Source organism: Brassica napus, unplaced genomic scaffold (assembly GCF_020379485.1).
Source record: "Brassica napus cultivar Da-Ae unplaced genomic scaffold, Da-Ae ScsIHWf_1304;HRSCAF=1861, whole genome shotgun sequence".
NCBI classification, from domain to species: domain Eukaryota; kingdom Viridiplantae; phylum Streptophyta; class Magnoliopsida; order Brassicales; family Brassicaceae; genus Brassica; species Brassica napus.
The window spans coordinates 7,006-17,626 of NW_026014719.1; the positions used below are offsets into that span (position 1 = coordinate 7,006).

Consider the following 10,621-nt stretch of genomic DNA (forward strand, 5'->3'; position numbering starts at 1 on the left):
ATAAAATAACGACATTTGGTTAGTTTAAAAATGAAATATTATTTTTTCTTATTAGTTAATCAATTTTAATTAATATAGGTATGTTTTAATTTAATTTAAAATAAATTAAAACAGTAATTTTAAAAGATATGTAAACTATGATTAGTTTTAATTAAAAACATTTGTTTGAATGAGTTAGTGTTTGATAAAATAGTGTGATGATCAAAGATAATTTAAGGAAGAATTTGTTTGTTTAACCTATTTAGGTTTTATGTTAAACACTAAATTAAAAAAATGAATGAAAAAGTGTGATTTGGAACAAATTATAAGAAAATTGCTTAAACTACTATTTTCCTAATATATGTTTTTATGTTTAATAGATTAAATTTTAACAAAATAGTTATAATTTGATTGGTTGTTAACATTTAATGGTTATATATTATTATATAACAGAATTATATTTTTAGTCAAGGAATTATAATAAATTTTATGTTATTAAAGCCCACGCAAAACGGTTTACAAAATATCTTTCATGATAAAAGCATCCGATCATTGTATTGTCATATTGGAGTTACATAAAAAAACACACTCTTTTTTTTTTCTCTTGAGAGCTAGAGTATTTTCGGTTTTTCATGTGTTAAACCAAAATATAAATTAATTCTACAAGCAATTATCTGAATTAATTATAATATTCTTTTCTGTAAGATAAAGATTTTTAATGACTAAGGTTTATGTTTTTGAACTATTTTAAATTTCACATATCTTCTAAAAATATATATTTAATTTTTTTGTTATCCAATATTTGAAATTAAAAATTAAAATTTTAAATTTCTAATTTTTATTCAAAAATTATAACAGTGTAAAGATAATATATATTTTTTTATATAAAATAACTACCCGCAAAATTGTGGGCAAACACCTAGTAAACATTAAATCTAGTACATGTCATAGTATGATGTCTCGTGTGTTTCTAACACGCAGATTATTACTCCCGTATGTGCCTACTGTATTACTCCGTCCGTTTCAAAATGTTACATATTTTAGATTTTTTATACATTTTAATAAAACACATTAAATATGCATAATTTTTTTGTGATTATATTTTTTCCATAATTTTAAGCCAATAAAAACTAATAAGTACAATTTTTTTTTTTGAAATTTGTAATTAGTTAATAAAACATACATTGAAAATGCAAAAAATATATTTTTTTGAAACAAATGTTTTCTCTAGAATATGTAGCTTTACGAAACAAATGGAGTATTATGTAATAAATAAATATTTAAAGAGGCAAACACCGTTTAGTAATCCTCTCAGGCATGTGTGCCGAGACACTCCAGCCGTTTAGTAATCCTCTCAGTTACTGATTTTATCGCCTAACAGACACGTCCGTCCACTCTCTCTACTAGCATTCCAAGCCACGGAACGCAACAAACGCAACAAACGGAACAGAAATCGTATCCATAGCCTCAGGTTTTCGAATCAGGTGGCTTCTTAAAGGTCGGACTGATATAATCACCTTGCGGAAGTTTGCGGATGCGGATGGTTGCGGTTTTATGTTCTTAATCTGACATCATATAAGTTTTACAATTGGAGATTCTATATAATTTTTCAAATAAAATTATCTATACTAAAGCAAACAAATCATATATCACTAATATTAAGTTTACAAGTATAATATATAGATTTTAATAAAAGTTTATGACATAATTTTGTAAGACTTGTTGAAATTAAAAATAAAATAAAATAATACATTTAAGGGCAAATCTCTCAAAAGACGGCTTTTAGTTTTTTATTCACCAAAAGAACTTACAAGAAAAAATATGGTCAAAATAAATTTCATTAAAGATGTAAAATATTTTTCTATCCTTACTTATAGGCGTTTAAATATATAAAATTATTTAAATAAATAAGAAAAATAAGAAAAACATTTTTATTTTATTTTTGAATAATACCTTTTTGATCATTTCACACATAAAAATAAAAATCCATATTTTATAGATTCTCTTGTTGAAATTCGTGGGAGAGAGAATTTCGATTTAACTGGTTCTTTCCCAGGCACGGAGTCTGAGACAGCCGCTCAAAATTTATATATTTTGAAAATTTCTAGATATTTATTTTTTTATTTATGTTATTTAGGGAAATTTTAACCTAAGAAATATAAAATTTGTTTTATATAAACCACGTGTTAGTGGTCCAGTGGTTAAACTCAACCTAGGAAGTCATGGGTTTGAGTGCCGTTGGAATGTGATTATTTTGAGGGACCTTCAGGCCCATTACGGAGAAGCCTACTAACGTGTGGCCACTGGTGGGATTTACATGGGGTGATCCCCAGCCCTCCTGGATGCCTCGGCGGGCTCCCCTGCTAAGCTCCGGTGGACGGTCATTGGCGCTAGTCGGATCTTCTCGAGGCTCCGGATACCAGAATCATCAAAAAAAAAAATGTTTTATATACAAAATCCATAAATTTAATAAATATTTCCTTTCTACTATATATTTTTAAAAATCTAATTAACAAAAACAACTAAATAGAAAGGAAAATACATTTAATATTAGTAATTATATGAAATATTTAATTCATTATGGGTACCTATGTAATTAATCACCGTTAGGATTAAAGTGAGCATGACATGTATGAAACTGACTTCTCAAATAATATTATAGAGATATGTCATTAGAACTTTTTTGATTTTTTGATTTTTTATTAAAGCTAATAATGTCAAAAAATTATAACTAATAAAATAATAAAAATATGATTAATTCACAACATCTTCCAATATCTTTTTTTATTATCTCATTTCTTACAATATTTAAGAAATAAAAAATATTTAATAACTTATGAAATAAATTTCTTAATAATTAATTAATAAATTTAATATTTTAATTGAATGTTAATTTAAATAAAAAAATCTAATGATATGTTTCTGTATTTTATAAGTATAGTTAAATTATTGCTAAAAATAAGTAAAATTAAAAACTTAATACATTATTTAAAGTTGACATATATTTATATTTTTATGAATAATAGAATATAAATTAATTTGAACTGATGCAGTCTATTTGTTATTTCACAATATAAAATGATATTAACGTAATCTAAAATAAGTTTTCTTAATGAAATAGATTTATAAAAATCATATTAAATATAAATTTCAAATTAAACTATCCATTCTTAAGCATATAAATCATGTATCACTAGTATTGAGTCTACAAGTATAATATAGGCTCTAACTGGTGACCATTAAAATATGAATATAAATGAGTAGGAAAGGAACGAATAAGAACAAAATAAAAAGAATGAAAATTAATATTTGTTCTTTTTGTTTCATATCAATTTTGGTAATAAATATTTTTCTTCTATAGTTCTTTAAAATCAAAGGAATGACAAGGAATCAAACGCAACGAAAATTCCTCATAAATGGTGTAATTTTTAAGGAATGAGTAAGAATTGACTATTCTCCTTAGTTCCATACGTCACCATTTGGACCCATATAGATTTTATTAAGAGTTTATGACTTAATATTATGAAATGAGTTGGGTATTGAAATTTAAAATTATTTGAGATATACTTTCATATTTATTATAAATACAGCGTGATATAAATTATATAACACTTTAATTTATACTAAAATAAAATTTCAAATATTTTAAATTTCGAAATCCACAAATATTTTCAATTTTCTATAAGAATAAAAATACATAAACCAATATATTTATCTATTAAATTAAATTTTGTAAAAGAATAATCTCTCATTTTAAAATTTTAGTAGAAATTTAGTTGATTTTAAAGTCGACACACTTTTATTTTGATACAGTCAAATATATATATTTTAATGATAAGAAACAATTCATAAAAGTTTGATTATCTGTTTCTACTGTATAGAAAGTGTATGAAAATTAAATTTTGAGTAATGAATAATATAATCGATATTTCATATTAACAGTTTTAATACTCAAATGTTTTATATTCTGAGTAGTACTCACAACTGTAAATATATAACTGAAAATGATGGAAAATCCAAGTTCAAGTTTGCAAGGTGCAGAGAAAAAAAACTGGAATGTATAATTGTAACATATTTTTTTATTGTCCCATTTATTGCAACAGACAAACCAAGTGCAATAGTTTAAGGATTTTAAAGGTTATAATCACCATTTTCAGAGAAAAGATGAGTCTATTTGTTTTGGCAACAACATCGCTCAGGCTCTTTAGGAGAACGGGAAGCACAGCTTCCAAAATCTGTGTAACCAGCTCTAAAACAGTCATGTTGACACTCAAACCATCCATATGTTTCCGAACACAAAGTATTACAGTGGTCATATGAGAATTTTTGGATCTCTGCACCTATATCAAATAATAATAAACTTTGTAAAAAATATATCAAATAATATTCATTATGATTGATACAATAATTCAATAAACATATGCATGTTCATCCATATAATCATATAATAGATAGATAGAAGACAGCTTTAACATGTCCAAATGAATATAATATTAACAAAAAATTGAATGCATGTTTATATATGAACACAAACACAAATTCGTTACAATTTATATATGGCTATTGTTTTAAAAATACTCATCATTAATTAGAAAATGAATAAACTAAAGTTTAAATATACCTGAAGTCAAAACTTTGTGATTGAACATCGAAACTGCTAATATCACAATGAACAAACATTTTATCAGAGTTTTGTTAATACCCATACTATTTTTTTTATGAGAGATCCGTTGACAAATAAAATGTTCTTAATTCAATGGGTGGAGAGAGGTCTCTCTCTCTATATATATATATTTTTTGGTCTCTGGGAAAGTCTTACTATTAATTAATTTCCATATATTTTGTGCTAAATTTGTAGATTTTGTCAAAATAACTTATTGCATTTATTTGAGTAATGAATAATGATAAGAAACAATTCATAAAAGTTTGATTATCTGTTTCTACTGTATAGAAAGTGTATGAAAATTAAATTTTGAGTAATGAATAATATAATCGATATTTCATATTAACAGTTTTAATACTCAAATGTTTTATATTCTGAGTAGTACTCACAACTGTAAATATATAACTGAAAATGATGGAAAATCCAAGTTCAAGTTTGCAAGGTGCAGAGAAAAAAAACTGGAATGTATAATTGTAACATATTTTTTTATTGTCCCATTTATTGCAACAGACAAACCAAGTGCAATAGTTTAAGGATTTTAAAGGTTAAATCACCATTTTCAGAGAAAAGATGAGTCTATTTGTTTTGGCAACAACATCGCTCAGGCTCTTTAGGAGAACGGGAAGCACAGCTTCCAAAATCTGTGTAACCAGCTCTAAAACAGTCATGTTGACACTCAAACCATCCATATGTTTCCGAACACAAAGTATTACAGTGGTCATATGAGAATTTTTGGATCTCTGCACCTATATCAAATAATAATAACTTTGTAAAAAATATATCAAATAATATTCATTATGATTGATACAATAATTCAATAAACATATGCATGTTCATCCATATAATCATATAATAGATAGATAGAAGACAGCTTTAACATGTCCAAATGAATATAATATTAACAAAAATTGAATGCATGTTTATATATGAACACAAACACAAATTCGTTACAATTTATATATGGCTATTGTTTTAAAAATACTCATCATTAATTAGAAAATGAATAAACTAAAGTTTAAATATACCTGAAGTCAAAACTTTGTGATTGAACATCGAAACTGCTAATATCACAATGAACAAACATTTTATCAGAGTTTTGTTAATACCCATACTATTTTTTTTATGAGAGATCCGTTGACAAATAAAATGTTCTTAATTCAATGGGTGGAGAGAGGTCTCTCTCTCTATATATATATATTTTTTGGTCTCTGGGAAAGTCTTACTATTAATTAATTTCCATATATTTTGTGCTAAATTTGTAGATTTTGTCAAAATAACTTATTGCATTTATTTGAGTAATGAATAATGATAAGAAACAATTCATAAAAGTTTGATTATCTGTTTCTACTGTATAGAAAGTGTATGAAAATTAAATTTTGAGTAATGAATAATATAATCGATATTTCATATTAACAGTTTTAATACTCAAATGTTTTATATTCTGAGTGGTACTCACAACTGTAAATATATAACTGAAAATGATGGAAAATCCAAGTTCAAGTTTGCAAGGTGCAGAGAAAAAAAACTGGAATGTATAATTGTAACATATTTTTTTATTGTCCCATTTATTGCAACAGACAAACCAAGTGCAATAGTTTAAGGATTTTAAAGGTTAAATCACCATTTTCAGAGAAAAGATGAGTCTATTTGTTTTGGCAACAACATCGCTCAGGCTCTTTAGGAGAACGGGAAGCACAGCTTCCAAAATCTGTGTAACCAGCTCTAAAACAGTCATGTTGACACTCAAACCATCCATATGTTTCCGAACACAAAGTATTACAGTGGTCATATGAGAATTTTTGGATCTCTGCACCTATATCAAATAATAATAAACTTTGTAAAAAATATATCAAATAATATTCATTATGATTGATACAATAATTCAATAAACATATGCATGTTCATCCATATAATCATATAATAGATAGATAGAAGACAGCTTTAACATGTCCAAATGAATATAATATTAACAAAAAATTGAATGCATGTTTATATATGAACACAAACACAAATTCGTTACAATTTATATATGGCTATTGTTTTAAAAATACTCATCATTAATTAGAAAATGAATAAACTAAAGTTTAAATATACCTGAAGTCAAAACTTTGTGATTGAACATCGAAACTGCTAATATCACAATGAACAAACATTTTATCAGAGTTTTGTTAATACCCATACTATTTTTTTTATGAGAGATCCGTTGACAAATAAAATGTTCTTAATTCAATGGGTGGAGAGAGGTCTCTCTCTCTCTATATATATATTTTTTGGTCTCTGGGAAAGTCTTACTATTAATTAATTTCCATATATTTTGTGCTAAATTTGTAGATTTTGTCAAAATAACTTATTGCATTTATTTGACATTTGTAGATTTTGTCAAAAAAAAATATTATTGCATTTATTATCATTATGAGTCATAGGGGTGAGTTCGGGTCCGGTTTTGATATATTTGAATTTCAGATTTTTGGGCTATAGATTTCAGTCCTTTTGAGTTTGTTATGAATTTCGGTTGGAGTTATGTTCAGATCATTGCAAATTTAGTTCGGGTTCAAATACCCATTTAAATTATGTAAAAATTCAAAAATATAAACATACCCTAAAATTATTAAAAATCTAAAAATAATAATATACAATATAATTATAAATAATGTATGACTAAATATCTAAGTTTAAATATTTAGTTCAGTTTGGATATTGAATGGAGAATAGGTGGGTATTTTAGATATTTGAATGTTTTGACAATTTATAATTATAAATATTTAAGTGTTTTTGGATAACATTTGGATATTTTCTATATTTTATAGATATTAAATCTAAAATAATTAATATATTTTAAGGATATAATTGTGATTCAGATACTTTTAGGTACTCGAAATATATTCTTTTAGGTTAGGTTTGATTTGGGTTTTCGGGTATTAAAATTTTGGATTTATTAGATATTTTACCAGTTTGGTTTGTGTTAGGTACTAAAATTTCAAATCGGGTTCAGTTTGCTTCTTCGGATTCGAATAGTTTTCCCAGCTCTAGTTATGACTAATCAATATCTTAATTTAAAATGCAAGAATTATGCATGACTAATGTTGAAAATTTTGCTATTACAGTTAAGCAGTATATGGTAAAACATTGATCTATTCTATTGAAAAGATATTATTTGAAAATAATCTTACCTTCATGTGTTATTTAAAATTATCTATAACATATATTAATTTTTTGAATAATCAAATTGAAATTAAAAGTCTATTTGTAGTTTAATAAATATGAAATCCTATTTGTGTAAGCTAAAATAATATTTTGAAGGAAAATAAAATGTTTTATACAATAAAATGTTATAGTCAATAAACTGACATCATATAAGTTTTGCAATTGGAGATTCATCAAATTATATTCTATATAATTTTCAAATAAAATTATTTATACTAAAGCAAACAAATCATATATCACTAATATTGAGTCTACAAGTATAATATATAGATTTTATTAAAAGTTTATGACATAATTTTGTAAGACGTGATGAAACTAAAAATAAAATAAATTAAAATAAAATAATATATTTAAGGGAAATTCTTTTAAATGACTTTTTTTTAGTTTTTTCACCAAAAGAACTCACAAGAAGAAAAATGATCAAAAACAATTTCATTAAAGATGTAAAATATTTTTCTATATTTACTTTATAGGCATTTAAAGATATACAATTATTTAAATAAATGATAAAAATAAGAAAAACATTTTTTTGAATAATACGTTTTTGACCATTTCACACATAAAAACCAAAATCCATATTTTATAGATTTCTCTTGTTGAAACTCGTGGGAGAAAGAAGTTCGTCCTAATTTGTTCTCTCACAGGCGCTGAGTCCGAGGCAGAAGCTCAACAAGCTTCTCCACCAGAATGAAGAGTGAAGACCACCCTGTAGCTGGCTCCTCTGCTTCTCTTCGCTTGCCCCCATAACCACCAGATGCATATCTTGACGTGATGCTTCCAGTGGATCCGCCAGTCCCCCCGCCACCCTCCACCGGATCTCTGGGCCAATGCTTTTCACCGCCAGATCTTGTCACCTTGCACCGCCTTTCTTCAACACAGTGAACGTGTTTACTCCCAACGAGCCTTTCCTCTGTGCTATCCTTTGCTTTCAAAAGTTTGGAGTTTTGAACCAACACTACCTATCTTAAGTAATAAGAAAGCTATTTGGTTTTGGAGTCTCCTACTCCTTGAGAACTACTTAGCTAAATGAAATTTCAATTCCAAATCCAAGAAATTAAGGGCTCTTTAGCTGAACCTAGAAGCCTCTATTCTCAGTCCAGACAGGCCACACATCTGCTCCAGCTCGATGGGATCCGATGACCAGCGATTCAGACCCAGTTCGGCAGAAGCGCATTGGCTCCAGCACGGTAATGTTGGTGTCCAAAGTTTTGACTTGACCAAAGTCTATGCTTTATCATTAAATCCCGTTAAGCTTACCTCTCTTGTCTGGTGTGATGTCTTCAATGGTATTTGGAGTTTGCTGTTTCGTCCATTTACGATAATTTAAACGGTTAATCATTTAGTTTTATCAATTTCAATTTACATAGTATTCACTAGTTAGATTTATGTTCATTATTTAATTTTTCTAGTTAATAGAAAATAACATATACCATATTATATGTAAAACTACTCTTTAGGTTAAATATATGATTATATATTTATATATATTTATATATATATATATATATATATTCAATTTTTAAAATGTAGAAAACTAGGTTCGACCGGTTGAATCAGTCAACCAGTAGCTATCCCGAGTCTATATCCGGTCCGATTTTCAAAACATTGTTTAGACTCTTCAGATTTGGTTATGGTTTGCAGCTCAAACACTTAACTGGGCCTATAGCATCCGGCCCATTTGTATAACACAAACGAATCTTGTCATCTCAAGCATGTTTCAGCAGTAAATTGTCAAACCATCCCACGTCGCTTACACATAAAAGAATAACATGCAAAGGAAAGTATAAGAAGAGAAGTTAAGAGTGTGTTCAAATCACTTACCTGGACGGGGTCAACACTTGATCAAGAAGACCAGTGGCCTAGGCTAGTGACCTTCACTGCACACTAAGGAAGGGTGCTTAGTCTAAAGTCCCCCATGTGGGAGAGCCTGCGTTTGCGCGGTCCCTACCATACAATATGAGTCTAAAATCTTGTATCATTGTTAGATATACTATGTTCAATGTTCACTTCTTAGGCCTTGTCCAAATACCTCAATGCAAACATATGGTCAAATACACACATTTTTGTTGTTGTTTTCTTAATCTAAGTGTTCATTAGAGAAAACATGTGTTCAGTAAGATAAATAATTATACTCATCATTCATATCTCTCTTTGACTCCTAAATACAAAGCTCTCTTAGCATTATTCTGGTAATCCCCAAACCCTTCCCTATATCACTTGTTGCTAAAACAACAATGCCATTACATTTTGGACAAAATCCACAAATGCCATTTTGAACATCCAAATTGATTTGAAACTACCCCATACAATTGATATTTATGGGGTAGTTTCGAATCAATTTGGAAGTTCAAAATGGCATTTGTGGATTTTGTCCAAAAGAACTTATTGCATTTGTTTGACATGCGTAGATTTTGTCAAAACGACCTTATTGCATTTATTACCATTGTGACTGGTATTTTTTAAATAGAATAGATCAATTTTTTACCATGTACTGCCTAAATATAATTACAAAAGTTTCAATGATAGTCATGCATAATTCTTGCATTTCAAATTAAGATATTGATTAGTCATAATGGTAATAAATGAAATAAAATATTTTTTATGACAAAATCTACAAATGCCATTTTGAACCTCCAAATTGTTTTGAAACTACCTTATACAACCAAATAGCAAATAAAGTCAACTAATTTTTGCAAATAACAAATTTAGCACACAAAATATATGGAAATTAATTTGGAGGTTCAAAATGGCATATATATATATATATAGACCTCA

At 27.2% G+C, this 10,621-nt stretch overlaps 1 long non-coding RNA gene and 1 pseudogene across 1 annotated transcript; one reads left to right on the forward strand and one right to left on the reverse strand.

Moving 5' to 3' along the window:
- Window positions 1-6,177: 6,177 nt before the first annotated feature.
- On the reverse strand, window positions 6,178-7,091 carry LOC125596831. Its single transcript, XR_007331273.1, has 2 exons — window positions 6,737-7,091; window positions 6,178-6,455 (listed from the first exon to the last, which is right to left on the reverse strand). It is a non-coding gene; the product is annotated as an uncharacterized LOC125596831 (long non-coding RNA).
- A 2,568-nt stretch (window positions 7,092-9,659) lies between these two features.
- On the forward strand, window positions 9,660-9,783 carry LOC125596832 (annotated as a pseudogene).
- The last annotated feature ends 838 nt before the right edge of the window (window positions 9,784-10,621 follow it).